Source organism: Pinus tabuliformis, chromosome J (genome assembly GCF_031772625.1).
Source record: "Pinus tabuliformis cultivar Carrire ecotype Pingquan chromosome J, CPIR1, whole genome shotgun sequence".
In the NCBI taxonomy this organism is placed as follows: domain Eukaryota; kingdom Viridiplantae; phylum Streptophyta; class Pinopsida; order Pinales; family Pinaceae; genus Pinus; species Pinus tabuliformis.
Window position 1 is genome coordinate 1,389,639,594 of NC_142295.1, and position 18,585 is coordinate 1,389,658,178.

Genomic DNA, 18,585 nt, shown 5'->3' on the forward strand with positions numbered 1-18,585 from the left:
TCCAACATCCTCCTTATGCCAACATATGAATACCTCTCATCATGTTCATTATCGTTTCCATAGATGACAACACCATCAATGCTTTGCCTTTGCCATCAAATAACAACATCATCAATGTTTTTCCTTTGCCATAAATGACAACATATTTCCAATAGAAACTTGTGTTTGAAATAATCACCAACCTTTGCAATTACGATAATTTTGTCGTCATTCAATAAATGCTTCATTGTACTCTATTTTGATTTTGATTATCAAATCATGTAGAGAATTTAATTTTACTTTTGACTCCATCATTGGTAATCACCTTGCATTATTGTTTTTACACACTGGGTATTACCTTTCACAGTTTACTCCCTACACCTTTAAAGGTTACTATCACAATGTCGTCATCATTACCTTGTTGCCATCTCATCATTGTAGATTTCAGAATTTGGTGGATGAGGGCCAGATATATTGTTTGACCTAGTTTCTGTCAGATTTAGAAATACAGTTGACCTAGTTTCAAATGTCAAATTCTCAGATACAATTGACATTTCAGATTTCAAAATATTCTTAAAATGTATAATAAAATTGACTTTATTAATATTAAAAAAACTCTCCTCCTCCTAAAAAACTAATTTTAATTTTGTATAGGTCCAATAAGTATGGTTAACATTTTTATCAAACAAATTAGAGCTACCTTTCTAGTATTATTTACTTATAATCTTAAAATTGTATTAATAGGGTCATTTACATAATGGTAAGCAATGTAATAGGGAAATACAACTAAATAAAATCACTATACGGTCAATAACATTGTTGATCTAGTAGATCCCTGTGCTACTACTGAATTTCAACGCAACAAACTATAAATAAATTAAACCACTATATGGTCAATATTGTTATTGCTACTAAATATTTGTGCAACAAATGCCAACATGGCTGAATTTTTTCCACTACTATTTAGACAAATTGTGTCTGTGACTTCCACTATTTGAGTAAAAAGGTTGACATCATTTCCTCAAGTAGACATTATCCCTCCAAAAATTCTCAAAGGCCAATGTGTAGCCCGGGCCAACGAGTGTGTTTCGAAATATTTTTCGACCAAACAATTGATGCACTTTTGTTTTACCTCACTAGCCCCGTCATTGCCCCGCGCGCAAAAATGCTTAGGAATCGTTTGCTCCTCCATTTTAAATTATTCATACCTTTCTTTGAATATTCAATATGGGAAAATATTATTAATAAGTATATAAATTTATTTATTTATTTTAGTTTATAATGTTAAAAAAATATTTAATAATTTTTAAGTTAATTAAATAATTTTTTTATCATTAGAATTTATTAGCTTGACTATTTTCTTTTGTTTAAAATAAATTTGTTAAAAAATAATTTTTTTAAGATTATATTTATAGTTATTTCTTTTCCTATGGTATTATAGTGAATTAAAAACTATGATAATTAAATTTAAAAATACTAATTATATTAATTTTTTGTATGATAATAATCAGAGAAAATATTAAGGATGGAAGTTTAAAGTTTAAAAACTTTGGCGAATCTTACTAGTTCTTAATATGCAATTTGTAATTTTTTTGGTGATATTTTTGTAGAAATATTTAGATTTGTAATGATTTTATATTAGTCAATATAATATTTGGTGATTTTTAAGGTAAAATAATGATGTACTATAAATTTGGGCAAATCATTTTAGAAAAAATGGAAATTGACGCATATTTATTTAGAAAAAAAATGGAAAATTAGTCCACCTATGAATATTAACCCCTAAAATTTCTTGATAATAATAATTTAGAGAAATTGGCTTCACACAATTGTCTAAAAGTGTATCTTCATCACAAACTGAATTGGAATTATAACATTTAGAAAAGAGTAAATAAACCATTATAGATCCATTTTAACAATGGATTTAGCGAGCCTTGGGATGAATCTCTGTTGAAGTGAAACCCTATTTTAGGTTGTGAAACTTATGGATTTTTTTTATGCACCTCTAAAGATTTGAGCCCTCTCGACACTGGCTAGATCCTTGGTTATAATAGACACACACACACCATGTCTAATTTTTCATTACTCAAATTGCATTTTTGAATATATATAAATGTATTTAACACCTTGAAAATTTCCTTAAACACTTGGATTGGGTACACTACACAACTTAAATTTACAACTCCATCAAATATTTTCTATATTTTAAAATAAAAGGACTCAAAAAAATATACTTGGAAAAAGAACGAGACTGTAAAATAATGAAATTACTTTATATGTTTTATACATAGAATTTATTTTTTCAAATGTAAAATGTGAAATTACTTTAGATGTTTTAAACATGAAATTTATTTTTTCAATTAATTTATATAATATATTCATACTTTCTTTTTAACCATGTTATTGACGGTCTTGGATACTACCAACATACAGGGAGTCTCCTCGATGTGAAGTCCCATTTAGACCACCTCACACTATTTAGAGTAAGAACCCCATCCGAAGTATTGACTCAACCACAATAACTCAATATTTGCCTTAGCTTCAATGAATAACACAAGAGATTATATACATAGCTCCTGAACAAGCAAGTAATTTGACATTGTATAACACCAATTTCAATGTGTAAAAGAAGACCATCATGACAGGAAGACAAGAGTGAGTCTATGGAAGGAAGTAATAGTATTAACATAAGAGAAACACACAAGAGCAAAGAAAGATTTATTAGATATCTATTGAAATAGTTCACATAGACACAACAATCATTAAAGAAAGTAAAACACACATTCAACATGATAAGTAACAAATCCAATGAAGTAGTTCAATTTCCTTAGTACATATAAACATAACATATATTGTAAATATCCAAGGAATAGTCCTACAATATACTTGATACATGCAAGAAAATGTGTTGGCTCATTGAACTTCAAGAATTAGGTGAAAGATCTAAATACATAGTTACAATGGCTATGCACTAGTTCCAGTAGTGGAACATTAAGTCACTTCTTCCTTATCAAAAGAATAGTTTTCTCTTGTTGGCAATGTAGTGTTGGCATTGATGTCAACAAGATTTTGGTGTTGCTTGCCATGTGTATGGTGATTCATGTTTGGTAATGGTATTGTTTAGCTGGAATTGATGTGAACATAATTATGAGTAGACCTAGTAGTTGTGATGAGTAGTGGCTGCTCACTTGGAGATGGATCCAAGTGGTGTGGTTAGAGATGCTACTGATACAACAATGGATTGCTACTGTGGGTGTTGATGTTGTGTTGTAGCCTGGAGATGTTGCTGCTACAGGTGGTTGGAGTGTTGGTCTAGATGTTGCATATGTCTATACATGTCTTGGAGACATTGCATATGCTGCTACATCTGTGAGATGTGGTTGCTTATGTTGGAGTTGCTTCGATCAATAATGGAGGTAGTTGTATGACTTGAGGTTACTACTATAGAGGATAGAGATGCTGCTACAGGTGATGGAGATGTTTTTGCAACTGTTGGAGATGTTGTTGCAGGTGTTAGAGATGTTGAGGTTGTTGCTTAAGGAGTTGTAGGTGTTGGTCTCGGTCCTAAAGTTGGAAAATTAGGTCTAGCATGTCATAGACTTGTTCCCTACCTATTCATGAGTTGCAGACATGTTGTGGAATATTGGAGGAGTGTAGAGGAGCAAAGGAAAATGAAAATCAGGTGGTAGAGGTTTTGGGCTAAAGAACATATGTTTTACTTCAGTTTTAGGCCGAGTTGTTGAGTATGGTTTTTGGATAGAAGTGACAGTTCTATATTGGATTTTATGGGAAAATAAAGACGAATCTCAAACTTCTAAGACATGGGATTTGCGAAGAATGGACCAAATTATCTTTCTCAAGAGTAGTTTTTCAAAATTTGGTCCATATTCAGAGAAAATGAAAGTTATGTACACGGACGCATCCATAGAAGCCTTTGGGAGTGCTTGGAAGTCTATGGATGCATGCATGACTAACTCAAGGGAGCATCTATGGAATTTTTCAAGTTTAGCTCGACATTCCTCGCATTGTTGAGCTAATTTTTAGTTTGTGTCAAATTCCTTAGTGAGAAATTTTCAGTTTATGGTCGAGAAATTTTTTGGGACCTCCAGTAAAGGATCAAAGTTGAAAAGATAAAAAATGCTAGTGGAGTTAGTGGTTCATTGGGTCAATGAGATGAATCTGGTTTGAATCAAACATGTGAACATCATTGTTGAGCTCAGTAGTTCTATGTAATTATTGAGTTGAGCACTTCAGTTCATCTATATATTGGAGGAAGCTCATTGTGAGTTGATTTGATTATCTAGTTGAGTGGTGTGGGTGACAGCTTAGAGAAGAGCCTGCAAGTTGCATGTTTCTCAAGTGCATAATTTCTGAAGTAGCTTGCAGTTGTAGTAGCAGTTAACTGAAGCATATTTTAGCCATCATGTTTATGTAGAGTTTGTGTCGATGACTTGTGGATTAATGTAGTGAGTTGAGGATATTGTTTTCTAGCTGGTGTGGTGTTTTTTGTATGGACTTGTTGATTGCATCTTGTTCTGCATATTTATCATTTGATGAGATTTGATGTTATGTTGTTGCAGTGTTCAATTTGAGCATGTTTTTAGAGTCCATCTTGAAAATATATGGAAGGAGGCTCACATGGAGGTAGTGAAGGCATGGAGGCTTTGAGTAGATAGTGACTTGGTGGATTCAGTAGAGTGAAGAGTTTTCTCCATCCAATAGGTGTTGGATAGTCCAATGGTAGTTGGGTGAGTATTGTTGATCATGGTGGCCTTTACTAGATGATAGTCTGTAGATCGGAGAGAGAAATAGGTTCCTATCTGAAAGGAACAAAATACTATGAAAGAATTCAAGTCTGGAAGGCTCATGGGAGTGAGTTGATCCATGTATAATTTTCTTAACCAATTAATAAAATAAATTGAGCAGTGGAGCAACAACAGGGTGTTTTTTTTCATGGATGGGTTTCCCAACAGAAACACCTGTGTTCATCTGTTAACTGATTTTTTGTTTTAATGTTTATTATTGATGTTCTGATCTATGGTTATGTGTTTGAGTTTATGCATGGTAAAATATTAAGTGATTGGTAAAAAAGAAAAAAAGTGCCACACCACTAATTCACCGCCCCTCTAAGTAGTAAATATATTTCCAACAACTGGTATCAGAGCGGGCTCTCGATTGCAGCTTGACCACTAGAAAGTGGATCTTGGAGATTTTGGAAAAAAATTTGTAATGTATTCCAGTACTTCATGAAGGTAAATTTGCAACTTGGAGAGTGAAATTAGATTCATATATTTTTTTTTTTTTGATGAAGATATTTTTCTATTAGTTGAGTATGGAACTAAATATAAATCTAATGATTTGGCTAAAAATATTATTTTAAATAGCCTTTCAAAATCTAATGGAATTCATGTGAAGAATTGTGATATTTCCAAAGAGATGTTGGATAATTTGCAAAAGTTGTATCTTGGGGGAAAATTTCATTTTTCAGAATTGGAGAGAAATGCAAAGGATTCTAGTTTTATTGCAACAACTAATCAATCCTTGTCACAAGAAGAAGAAGGCACTAGTGATTGTAGTGATAGTTCAAGCATTAGTTGAAAAAATGAAGAGAAATCATAGATAATAGCAGTAGAAGTGGAGATTCAAAGGCTCAAGGTTGAAAATAGAGATCAAGGGATGTTGTTGCAAAGGTTTGATGAAAATGAGTGTGCATTCAAGGAAGAAATTTCAGATCTTAAATTTCACCTACAAGAAGGAATGAAGGTAGAATTTGAGAGGCTTAAAACTAGTGCTCAGAAATGAAAAATTATTGGAGCACCTAGTTGCAACAAAAGTAATAAGAACTATGAGCCATGCAAGGAGCAAAAAAACAAGAGAAGGAGGCCAAAGAAGAGAATAGAATTGGCAAATGTTACAAGTGTGGAATTCATGGACACATAACAATAGTTTGCAGAAATAGAGAGATTAATCTCTCTCATCAAAGGAGTAAGCAAAGGATAAGATACATCAAGCATGCATGCAAAGGAAATCTCCCCTCCCCCTCTTTTTCCTACCCTCATAACGCCCCCTTCTAACACTTGGTTCCCCTTTTTTCCTTTTTCCTTAAACTTATCTAAAGTGGCCCCCCCTTTATTCTCATCATCCTAATCTCAGCTTCCCTTGTTAATTTATTAGTAATTCATAATAACACCGCATATTTATAGCACCATATTAATCATAATATACTCCCCATATTAATAACCCCCTTGATTTAATTTAGCTTTAACAATTATAATAATTCATCAATTATATTAATATCATTATTAACTCTAGGTATTTTCTTTCTTTAGTTATATCATAGGCTTATTAATTAAAAATTTCCTTATTAAATTTTTTAAAGATTTATTACTTATATAGTTAGAGGTAACCTAGTAATTAAATATATTAATTAGAGCCCTCCTCTCCATCCAAATTAATGTTATTAATAAGATTCAAATTTGAATATAATAAGTTTGGTCATTAAATTGTAAAAGTAAAATGAAATTAATTTATTATAAAATTATTATTATTATTATTTTTTTTTTTTCTTGAATAAAGACTAATTCTATTAAGAAAAGAAGAGTATAGTATAATCAAGCTTGCATGCAAGCAAAGCAGAAAAGCAAGGGAGCCAAAGGAGAGAGGCTCCACCTTACTCCGAGACGAAGAACCAGGAGGGCTATAGAGAGCACGGAATAACAAAAACTAGAATTAAGTAGAGAGAACTACCCTGAGGGGGCAGTTACTATCACACGACTTTTTTTTCCTTTTTTCTTGCTTACGCTAACCCATCCAGTGGAGTTTGGCTGAGCCGAAACAAGTTGAAGACTATTCTGCCCTGGCGGCGGAATATCCTTATCAGAGTCTGAGGACGAAGTAAAATGAGAACATTTCTGAGATATCTGAGAGACGGAGGGGTTTGCCGGATATAAAATTAAAATTATTAATAATTAGGTCAAACTTTATTAAATAATTAATTTATATAAATTAAAATTATCATTATTAAATTAAAATTAAAATAATTTAATAATGTTATTAATTAAATTTATTAATTAAATCTTTCGTCGTTATTCATATTAATATTTTTAGTATTATGGTAATTTAGTCATTAAATTATGAGAGTAATATTGAATTTATATTATAAATAAATAAAAATAATTAGGCTAAGCTTTAATAAATAATCTTCTTTACATAAATAAATTTATCATTATTGAATTAAAAAAAAAAAAAACTTTAATAAATAACCTATTTTACTTTTTAGGTCAGTCTGTTGGTTGGTGTTTTTCTCCCTTTTCTCATCATTCTCCTATTTATCCCTCCATTTTGCTTCTCTTCTCTACAGGCTTTTCTTGATGATGGGTCATGGTCTTGACTTGAAACGTTGAAAACTCAAAATGAATAATGTGGAAGTTCTGAAATCTCATAATCAAGAAATTGTACTAATAGAAGATATCATCCTATTCCTCATTTCCTTGGTCACATTCGATGTTTTGTATGTGATAATGTTGGCCATAAGGCCAAGGATTGTAAGCCTCCCATGCATTTCAGGAGATCCAACCAGAGAGAGGTGAATATGAAAAGCCAACCGCATAAGAGGAAGGATCAACAGTTGAAAGTTTGGAGGAGAAAAGAGATGTAAGGTACTCCCACAAAAATTGAGGCATGCATGATCTCAAGGGGAGCATATGGTTCAATTATGAGTTGCATGGAAATTATTTTTTATGCAGCCATATGGGATAGTGTTCAAGGGGAGTACATGAGCTTTGAAGGCTTTTTGTTTTTTTTCCTATTAAAGTATGTTTTAGATGGAGCATCCATGTACATTTGTTAATCATTTTGGAGCAATTATATGTTTGGTTTGGTTTATGTTAATGATGATATGGAAGCCATGCATTATCAAGGTGTGATGAGGGATCACACATTAAGGGGGAGAATTTGTGCTTCAAAATGGATTTCGAATGTGTTGGCATTGTGTTCACGAAGATTTTTGTTGTTGCTGCCACACATTGAACGTTCGAATGAAACAGGGTGCTTGCATTAAATAATTGATTTATTGATGATGATCATATTTCTAGATGATATTATGTCATGTGTATGTTGCTTCCATGGAGATTTGTTGGCTCATCTAGATTGTGCACTTTATGGCTCATGTTTTTATCTAGATGCACTATGCATGCTACTGATATGCTTTTGGATGGATAAGATATGACGAAGATGGTTGCCACTGTTCATGATAGTCTGATGCACATTGATGGTCGAGATATTGTGTACTCATGATGATTTATATTTTGATACTCATACATGGAGTATACATGATTTTTTGCTTATGCCTCATTGGTAATAGGTTGTTCGTCTATGATGAGTTTATGCATTTGTTGCTGCTCATGATGTTTGGCATGATGGATGTTGTTTCTCAACATTTACCCTCATGGATAGATTACACATGATATTTTATTGCTGCTACCTATTGATATGTTTCCCCTGTTTAGTTAATGATGCATTATTGTTGATGGTGATGGGATGAATGATGATGTGGAAATACGTGTTGCTGCTTCTATGGTATATTCCTTTATTGTTGCTCATGATGAGGTCATGTGTTTATTGATGGTATCATATTGATGAGCCTCATAGATTTTGTTTCTCATGATGATCATATGCACCTGTTATATTGCTCCTATCTGTTCATATTGATGCACATGTGGAGTATGACTGTGAAGGCCCTATGCACTATCACATGTTTTGGCTAGTGTTCCTATTTACTGCCGCATTTAGAGAGATTATGTCATAGCTCATGGAGGCCTTGTGTTTAATGGACATGCCATGTATTGATGCTACCATATGGAGCATATTCATTGCTCACTATTTCCATGTACTCATGTTATTCAATGTATTGGGCATGCATTGATGAGAGCACCATTGTGCATGAATGTAAAAGCCATGTACTATCATTGTATCACCGTTTGGGCACATTGCTCATGGAGTGACCCATGGTGTCTATTGTGTATTTTCATTTACTACGTATGGGTCAAGATAGTCCAAGTCATGTTTCATGATGTATATCTTTGATGTAGCCTCACTTCGTTGAGTGCATTATGTAAACTTGGGTTTATAGAGTCATACTTGGTGATAGGTGTAGAGTAGTTATATGTCAGTCCTATGTACTTGTCACAACTATGTACTTGCTCCATGAAGCACTATGATGTATTGGAATGTATTGTATATCCTGTCAAAAGTCAATTGAAGTCATGGTCATGAGGTGTAGTCCCTTGCAATGAGGCTTCTTGTAGCATGCATATGTGTTGCTAAAGTTAGAGTATTGATTGCAGCTCCATTAAATGCTTAGGGGGAGCATTTATAGTCTTCAGAATTGGGATGGAATTGACCAGTGGTGTTGGCAACCAGTTTCCTTGTTCTACATGTTTATCTTACATAGGGTACTTCTATGGGATGCAACAATATGTTGTTGAGTATGACAGGGGCAACACTCTTCTCTTCCGGCGCATTATTAACATGGTAATTTAGCTTTTGTATAGCCCTTTTCCATTGATGTCAAAGGAGGAGATATTTTAGATTGATGGTTCAACCTCACATGTTTTATTGAGGTTTACATCAATGTAAAAGGGGGAGTTTGTTGGCATTGTAGTGTTGGCATTGATGTCAACAAGATTTTTGTGTTGCTTCTCATGTGTATGGTGATGGTATTGTTTAGTTGGCATTGATGTCAACATACTTTTGACTAGACATAGCAGTTTTGATGAGTTGTGGTTGCTGACTTGAAGATGGATCCACATGTTATGGAGATGCTACTACTACAAGAGTGGATTCCTGCTATGAGTGTTGATGTTGCATTGTAGCCTGGAGACGTTGTTGATATAGGTGGCTACAGTTTTGGTCTAGATGATGCATATGTCTCTACATGTCTTGGAGACATTACATATGCTCCTACATGTGTGAGATGTGGTTTCTTGTGTCAGAGGTGCTTCCACCAATGATGGAGGTAGTTGTATGACTTGAGGTTGCTACTACAGATGACAGAGATGCTACTACAAGTGATGGAGATGTTTTTTCAGGTGTTGGAGATGTTCTTGCAGGTGTTAGAGTTGTTGAGCTTGCTTCTTGAAGAGATGGCGGTGTTGGTCTTGGTCCTAAAGTTCGCAAAATACGTTTAGCATGTCATATACTTGTTCCTTGCCTATTCATCAGTTCTAGACCTATTATAGAGGCTTGTAGGAGTGTAAAGGAGCAAAGGAAGATGATGGACTAGGTGGCAGAGGTTCTAGACTGAAGAACAAATGTTTTACATCAGTTTTAGGCCTAGTTGTTGAGTATGGTGTTTGGATAGAAGTGCCAGTTTCTTATTAGACTTTTTGGGAAAATTAAGATGAATCTCAAAACTCTAAGACTTGGGTTTTGTGCAAAACGGACCAAATTAGCTTCTTCGCAAGTAGTTTTTAAAAATATGGTCCGGATTGAGTGAAAATTAAGGTTCTCTTCCCAAATGCATGCATAGAGGCCTTTGGGAGGGTCTAGATGTCTATGGACACATGGATCACTAGCTCAATGGAGTGTCCAAGGCCTTAGGCTCATGCATAGTGTGTTATGGGAGCGCATAGGGAATATTTCAAGTTTAGCTCCACATTCCTCAGACTATTGAACTAATTTTTAGCTTATGACGAATTCCTTATTCAAAACTTTTCGATTTATTGTTGGAAAAGTTCATGGGACCTTCAGTAAGTGATCGAAGTTGAAAAGATAAAAAAGGCTAGTGGAGTTAGTAGTTGATTGGGTCAATGAGCTAAATCCGGTTTGAATCAAGCATATGAATATGATTGTTGAGCTCAATAGTTCTAAGAAATTATTGTGTTGAGCACTTGAGTTCATCTATATATTGGAGGAAGCTTATTCTGAGTTAATTTATTGTTTAGTTGAGTGTTGTGGGTGAGAGCTCAGAGAAGAGCCTACAAGATGCATGTTTCTCAAGTGTAGAATTTCTAAAGTAGTTTGGAGTTGTAGTCGCAACAAGTTGAAGCATACTTCATCCATCATGTTTATGTAGAGTTTGTGTTGATGAGTTGTGGATTGATGTAGTGAGTTAAGGAGAATGTTTTCTAGCTCGTGTGGTGTTTTTTGTATGGAGTTATTGGTTGTAGCTTGTGTTCCATATTCATCTTTTGATGAGATTTGATGCTATGCTGTTGCATTGCTCTAGTTGAGTAAGATTTCATAGTCCAATTTGAAAATAGATGAAAGGAGGCTCACATGGACGTAGTGAAGGCATGGAGGCTTTGAGTAGACAGTGACTTCATCAATTAAGTAGAGGGAAAAATTTTCTCCATCCAATAGGAGTTGGATAGTCCAATGGTAGTTGGGTGAGGATTGCTGATTGTGGTGGTCTTTAGCAGATGGTGGTTTGTAGATTCGAGAGAGAAACAGATTCCTGTCTGAAAGGAGCAAAATACTATGAAAGAAGTCAAGTCTTCAAGGCTCATGGGAGAGAGCTCATCCATGTATAATTTTCCTACCAAATTAATAAAAGAATTAAGAAGCGTCGTAGTAGTAGGGTGATTTTTTTCCGCGATGGGTTTTCCACCAGAAGCACGTGTGTTCATGTGTTGATTGATTTTGTGTTTTCATGTTTATTATTGATGTTCTGGTCTATGGTTGTGTGTCTTGGTTTATGCACGGTAAAAGATTAACTAATTGGTCAAAAAGTTTTAAAAGTGCCACATATTGATTCACCCCCACCCCCTAGTAAATATATTTTCAACATCTCTCTTATGCCAAGTTAGAGAAGCCAAGACTAGATCTACAAAGTCAATAACACCAAAAACCCTTCCTTGAGTCATGAGGATGTGGAAGGCCATTCCTCTTATATATATCTATATCTATATATATATATATATATAGACAATTGAAATTTCACTTAACATGAGTATTGGAATATTTTTTTAATTGTTTATATTGAGTTTTTTTTTTAAATAATATATTTTAGATGTAGTATATTTCTTTTATATTAAGAATTAAATGAATTACACATCTTTCTCCATCTTCATCTTATTTAGAAGCAATTGTTTTTCATTTTAATTTCAATTATTCATTCTTTTCCACCATTAACAAACATGTTTTTTCTCCATATATCCATATATATGAAGTTGATATTTAAATAAATTAGTTAAAATTAATATTGGAATAGATTATTAATGTCTCTTACTAAAATGCTTTTAGAATATAAAATATATACAACTTCTTCGTACTCAAAAGAAAATGTATCAGGTTCTTATTTTTATTTTTAATTAGTTTATGCCTCTCTATAAAATTGATATAAACTTAAGTTACTTAATTATTCATGGTTGAGTGAAATATTTTTATCATTGTCTTATTTTCCTTCAGACTCTGTTGTTATATCAACAATGAAATTATGTTTCTTAATTATTTATGGTTAAAAGTGTTAGTGAAATATTTTTAGGGAGTCTGAGTCTCTTTTATGCTAGGAGAGTGGAAATACTAATGTTTTACAATTCTTTTAATTAAAAACAACCAAATATATATATTCATTTTTATTTTTTATTATAGTACATTGTTTTTATTTAAAATTATTTTATTATTATATTGAAAGATATAAGTGTCAACCCTAAGTAAATTGAATATAGACAAAATCACACATCACTCTATTGTGCTCTACAACAACCCCCATTTCATATCATTATTTATTAAGGAAAACTATCATATGAAATGGGTCCCTTTAGTTTTGATTGGTATCAACATTGTATTATTCAAAAAAGGTCCGAAAACAAAATGAAAAAACATTATGAAAACCTTTTCGATAAACCCATTTTGATCTTAATAATACAAATAATCAATCTTTTATCATTGCGATAAAGTGATCGCAAGATCGCATATCGCAATGACATAGAAAGCATACTTTAACGGCCCATTGGTTTTCCCCGATGTGATATCGCTATCGGCGATCGGCAATATACTATGCATGTTTTCGTAAAGTGCCCATACTACTGATGCGATGCGATATCGCTATCAGCGATCGGGGATTTCAAAAGGTGTCAATATAAGGAGTTAAGTTTTCCCCGACGCCCGATTGCGATAAAGCCAAAAGCGCAAATTTCAAAAAAGCCATTAAAACAGAGGGATATTACGATCAATTCATATTAAAAGCTTGATATGTCGAACAATGATTTACTTGCGCTCAACCGCCAAAACATCCAAGGCACGCTTAAACAAATCATTCGGCCGATTAATGATATGATGGGCATTTAAAGGATTGGCAGGTTTTAAATGGCCATTTAATGTAATTGTAAGTCCTAAAATCTTCCCATAGATTGTATCCGCGGCCACTTTAAAAGTTAATCCCTCATCACGCATTGATCAATATATCTTTCTCATATTCGATTTTCATTACCAATTCTCTGTGTTACGTTTATTTTCACTCCTGTGCAGAATTCTTCCAAAGCAGAAAACTCAGACAGAATGGGGAAGAAGTCTAAGAAAATCACAGTCGCTTTCGCTGCGCTAGCCACAGGACAAGCCGTCGCTAATCCAACAAATAAAAAGAAAGGATTGATATCTGATACTACATGTTCTGGTCTCGGCAAAACTACTTGGAAAAGTACTTATAATTTGATTGAAGTCGAAGAACCTGAAGTGACAACAGTACAAGCTTCTGCAGATTCAACTCGGAAATCTGATGGTACTTTAAAGGACTTAGCTGACTCCTTCCTTCATCGAATAGCAGCTCGGGAACAAATTCTCCCATATACAGATGTAGTGCGGTGGGAAATTGTGGAAATCCCAATCATGGACAAAACCTTCTGCACCAGAGACGGGAGAATTTTCGGGTCATTCAAGGCTGATGATTTAAGGCAAATGTATCATTTGCCTGAGCCAGAGAAGAAGTACAACAAGGCATTCTTGGACAAATTCTGAAAAGAGAATGAAATTGAATCCGAACCCATCCGGGATTGGAGACAAAATCCGGCAAAACGCAAACATGAATCTTCTGGTAAGTACTCGGTTGATTCCCTATGTTCTCCTTATTGTTATGCTGGAATAATCATGTGTAGATTGTGGGGGTTGCACGACTCTTCTAATTTCACTATAGAAATGGTTCCCTTGATGGAAGCGGCGTGTAACAGTGAAATAATGGATTGGGCAACTATACTCTCAGATAAACTAGCAACAGCTGTTCTTGAGTTTAGAAATAAGACCTGCGTTACTGAAAGATTAATTCCCCCATTCTACTACAGTGCCTATATTTTAGATACCTTGTGTTTTAATTCTGAATTTCCTGTGCTCGGCTGGAGGTGGACGCCACAAGACCCCATGCCTATTCACATATACCATCAGAAATTATGGAAATCTTCTTATAAGCACCATTTATACCAAGTCTGCAATGGCTTTATGTTACCCATTCATTACTCTATTTTTGATAAACCTGCTCCCAAGATTTCCTACCAAGTAGGGATTGACTTGACGTCAATAGGAAGATGGTTCGGGGAGGAGAAGTTTACTTATATAAGAGTTTTCGGTAGCCAAGCCGAACCTCATGTCCTTCCCTTGTACATACCTGATAAACTGCTGGCGAGGGAAATAGCTTATCAGCTCATTGCCGAGGGAGTCACACAGACCCTCAAGAAAAATAAGAAGCAGGGCTGGCCCTCTTTTCCTTTGAGATGCGGTGTCTACACGTTGCATGATTTCAAACATGCAGAGAAAGAAGCTACAAAGATAAAATCATTAACTCTAGCAACTCTTCCTAATAGGCAACTTGATCCCAACAAAGTCGCCTATAATGCACTTGAATAGGCCAAATTGGCAAGGTTTGATCATAAAGAAGATATGTTCGATGACCTGTTCTCCTCAGCCGAGTCAATAATGCAGGTTAAGGCATTTGCCAGAATGAAATATCAAGATGAAGGGTTGGTTGAATTCAACAGACTTAGAGAACATAGGTTGCAAACTCTGCCTCTAGATCTGTTATCAACAACCCCAACAACATCATCAAGCGAACCTGAACGGGAATAGTCAAAGGAACCTCCGGTTACAACAAAAGAACAAGAAAAACCATAGGAGGAAACTCAGACTAAAGAGCAGGAGAAAGTGCGGGAGGAGACCCAGACTAAAGAGCAAAAACAGACCAACATTGAAGTAAATGTGGATACTCATATTGATCCAAAATTGCTCAAGGAATGGCAGCAATTTGATTCTATTATCAGCAGTCTAGAATGTTCAAAGGACACCGAAACTTCGAAAGCAGTAGACACACAGGAAACCACTTCACAATAGGTTCTAGGTGGAACCAGCGGCCCACCCATTTCAAAGGAAGTAGAAATAATACCAAAGGACCCCTCCGATCAAATCATTTTGCAGGTAGAAGAGATTCCTCCCTTGGATGTCTTCTACAGCTCAAGGCATAAAGCTGTAGTAAAATGACAGAGGAAGAGAAGAAGGACTGATCAACCTTCCCTTTTCCCAGAACAGACGGTCACGGGCAATGTGGTTTGGAAGGAGGAATTTGACCCCTCTGATGACCTGACAAAACTGTCACAATATGCTGGAGCCTATTCAGCAGCAACAATAGACAAGGCATCAGAGGTGAGTCTTTTATTGAAAACAAAAGACTAGGAAATCTTCTTATTACAGGCACAGCTAACTGAAGCAAAGCAGAAAGCGGAGCAGGCAGAACAACAATTGTTGACACAACAGCAAGTAAACAATCAACTAACTCAACAATTGCAGGTAGAGAAACAAGGGATTGACCACAGCGCAATCCAAAAGCAGAAAGAATTGTCAGAGGCCTTGGCACAACTGAAGGCAGCAAATGAGCAAATGCTGAAAACAAAAGATGAGCAAATTGCTCAACTATCAACAAAGCTTGAGAAGACAAAGGGCGTTCCACAAATAACTGAATTCAGAGTAGAAGCACTACAGATAAATACAACATTAATAGCACAAATCAAACTTCTATGTCAACAAATCGCCCAGGCAGAGCGACTATGTGAATTAACGGCATCAATAAGTGAGAAAATAGAAAAGGCTAGGACGGAATTGGATCAAGCTGAAGAAACAATAGCTGCATTTCTTGACTGGCAAGATACTGACCAGGGACAAGCGGTGAATTTACCAAGAATTTTAGGGTCACATAAAGATATATTATTTACAGAATGGCAGTCCCAGTTAATGAAAGTAGAGAGGGCAGTTTCAAGGTGCAAATCAACTACAAGTAATTTGGTTGAATTAGTTAATAACACTCTCTACTTGTCAAATATGATTTCCCAATGCACGCCAAGAAAATTAACATCGATGAAAACATTGGAGCAGTCATGTTATCCAGATCTAGAGGAAAAGGGGAGATTAATTGCTGGAATTAACAATTTACCATGGGACACCTATTGGTTCTTCTTCGTAAAACCACACACTCAAAGAGCCGCCCTCAAGTGCCTTACAGATGCAATCGGGTATATTATCCCCGATATTCAGGATGCCGCCCAGCTTAGCTCTCGTCTCAACAGACCGCCCGAAGTGGAGCCAATGCTTGCGATAAGTCAGCTCAGGTTCAAAGGCAAACAGCCTACTTGATGAGTCATGCCGCCGACTACCAAACTGCTGAGAAGAATATGATTAAAATCAATTGATACCAATTAAGTAGGATTTCAGTTTCATAGATAGTTAGCTTAATTAAGTATTTATAGAACCTTTCATGTTTTTAGAAAGGGTCATAAAGTTTTGTACTTGACTTAAAGAATGAAGTTGCACTATTGTGCTTCAGCCATATTCTTTTATAAAACTGGACCAGTTATTCTAATTTTGACAAGGAAGCTTTTATGCAAATGTGCACTACCGTCTTTGTTTGAAAGTATTTCTGCGTTGGAAGAAGAATCTCAAATAGCGATTGATATTGGGAGTGTTTAGCAGCTCATATGGTACTATTATCTATGTCTGAATTCATTCTTTTCATATGAATTGTTATTTGATTGCCTTTGCTATTATCGAATATATGTATGTGTTTTAACAGCATTTCTTTATTCCCTCCACTATTGGATGTTTATGGGATGCTTTTCCTTTGATCATATATGTATCGATGATATATAAAGTGTAGCAATATTGCGCTAATCCCTTTGTTTAACGATTTAAGCAGAGTAATTCTTGAATGAATAAAAGTCCATGTTTATTGAATAGAGTCATCTACATGCCTGTTTATAAACATAGATCATCAAGCACTACACTTTAAAGAATACAATAGTTCCCGGGATTAGTAGTACTTCATTTATTTCGCCGATTGATTAAGTTATTCGCCTATCATTAGATTAGTCAACCAATCATTCATTCATCTCGTTTATCCATTACTGGGAAACTGGTCCCATTATCCCCAGTCGGAGCCACCATTCCAAACGGAAAAGGAGCTGTACTAAGGTCCGGACTGGGTGGTTATCCCCTAATGTTGATACAATGATTTTCAGGGCATCAACATTTTTGGCGCTAGAAGGAGGGCCCCAACTGTGAATGGCAAGCAAACCCAAATCTGCAGGCCATTTTAAGAGTAATTCTCCCTCTGTATCACCTCGTACTTCCCAATTGCGTGCTAGTTCTCCAGTATCCAAACAATTAGAAGAGGAATCAACTACCACTGCTCAAACCCATCATACTCCAGAACAATTAAGTCTTGAATCCCCTAAAGTCCAGTCTCTTATCCACAAACTTCAGAGCTTCTCGATTTCACCACAGAAATCTGAGGTATCACAAAGCAGTGCGACTTCGCAGTTTAATCTACCTCACCCTCTCACCAGACTTCAGAGCAAAAAGCTCGGTATTGAACCCACTGAGTTCCCTTTACCCAAAAGGAAAAAGGTGAAGAAATATACTGAAGGATCTGACAGTGAAGAGCTTTCATCCACATCCTCCATCTCACCTTCCCCTGTGCGAAGTCAACCATCCACTCCCCCATTACATATTGTTGTTCATCAGGGATTAGGAGCTTTAACATCCCAACCTGCTCACTCCGCAACATTATTTCCTTCCCAGACATTTGGAATTTCAACAGTAGTATCATCTACTACTGCTGTTATAATGGCATATCCATGGACCAAGCCTGGTGCAGTAAACATGCTTGCACCATTGCATGCATTACCTGATGCTCCTGAAAAATGGCTACCCAAGTTTAACCCAGATGATGGGACCCAAGCTGAGGAACATATTAATAACTTCATGTTGGCAGTCAACTTGAAAGGAGTAACAGAACAAGATGTTGTTGTTAGACTTTTCCCTTATACCTTGCAAGGATCAGCAGGATCCTGGTATTTTTCTTTACCCTCTGGTTCCATTACCAGTTGGAGCACTTGCCAAGAACAGTTTCTTACTAAGTATGGAGATGATAGGTCTTTGGCTACACTAATAAATGATCTCTCCAATCTTAGGATAGAGCATAGGGAACTGATTAAGGAATTTAACGCCCGATTCAATAAACTCTTGAATAAAATCCCAACGGCCTCCAAACCAAGTGAGAAAATCCGAAGCGAATGGTATATAACCGCCCTACCTGCCAATATAGCTATTTTTGTAGACAGGGCTGGGAAACCT

The 18,585-nt window shown here is 35.4% G+C and overlaps 1 pseudogene; it reads right to left on the minus strand.

Moving 5' to 3' along the window:
- Positions 1-1,007: 1,007 nt before the first annotated feature.
- On the minus strand, positions 1,008-1,146 carry LOC149232539 (U4 spliceosomal RNA; annotated as a pseudogene).
- Between the last annotated feature and the right edge of the window lie 17,439 nt (positions 1,147-18,585).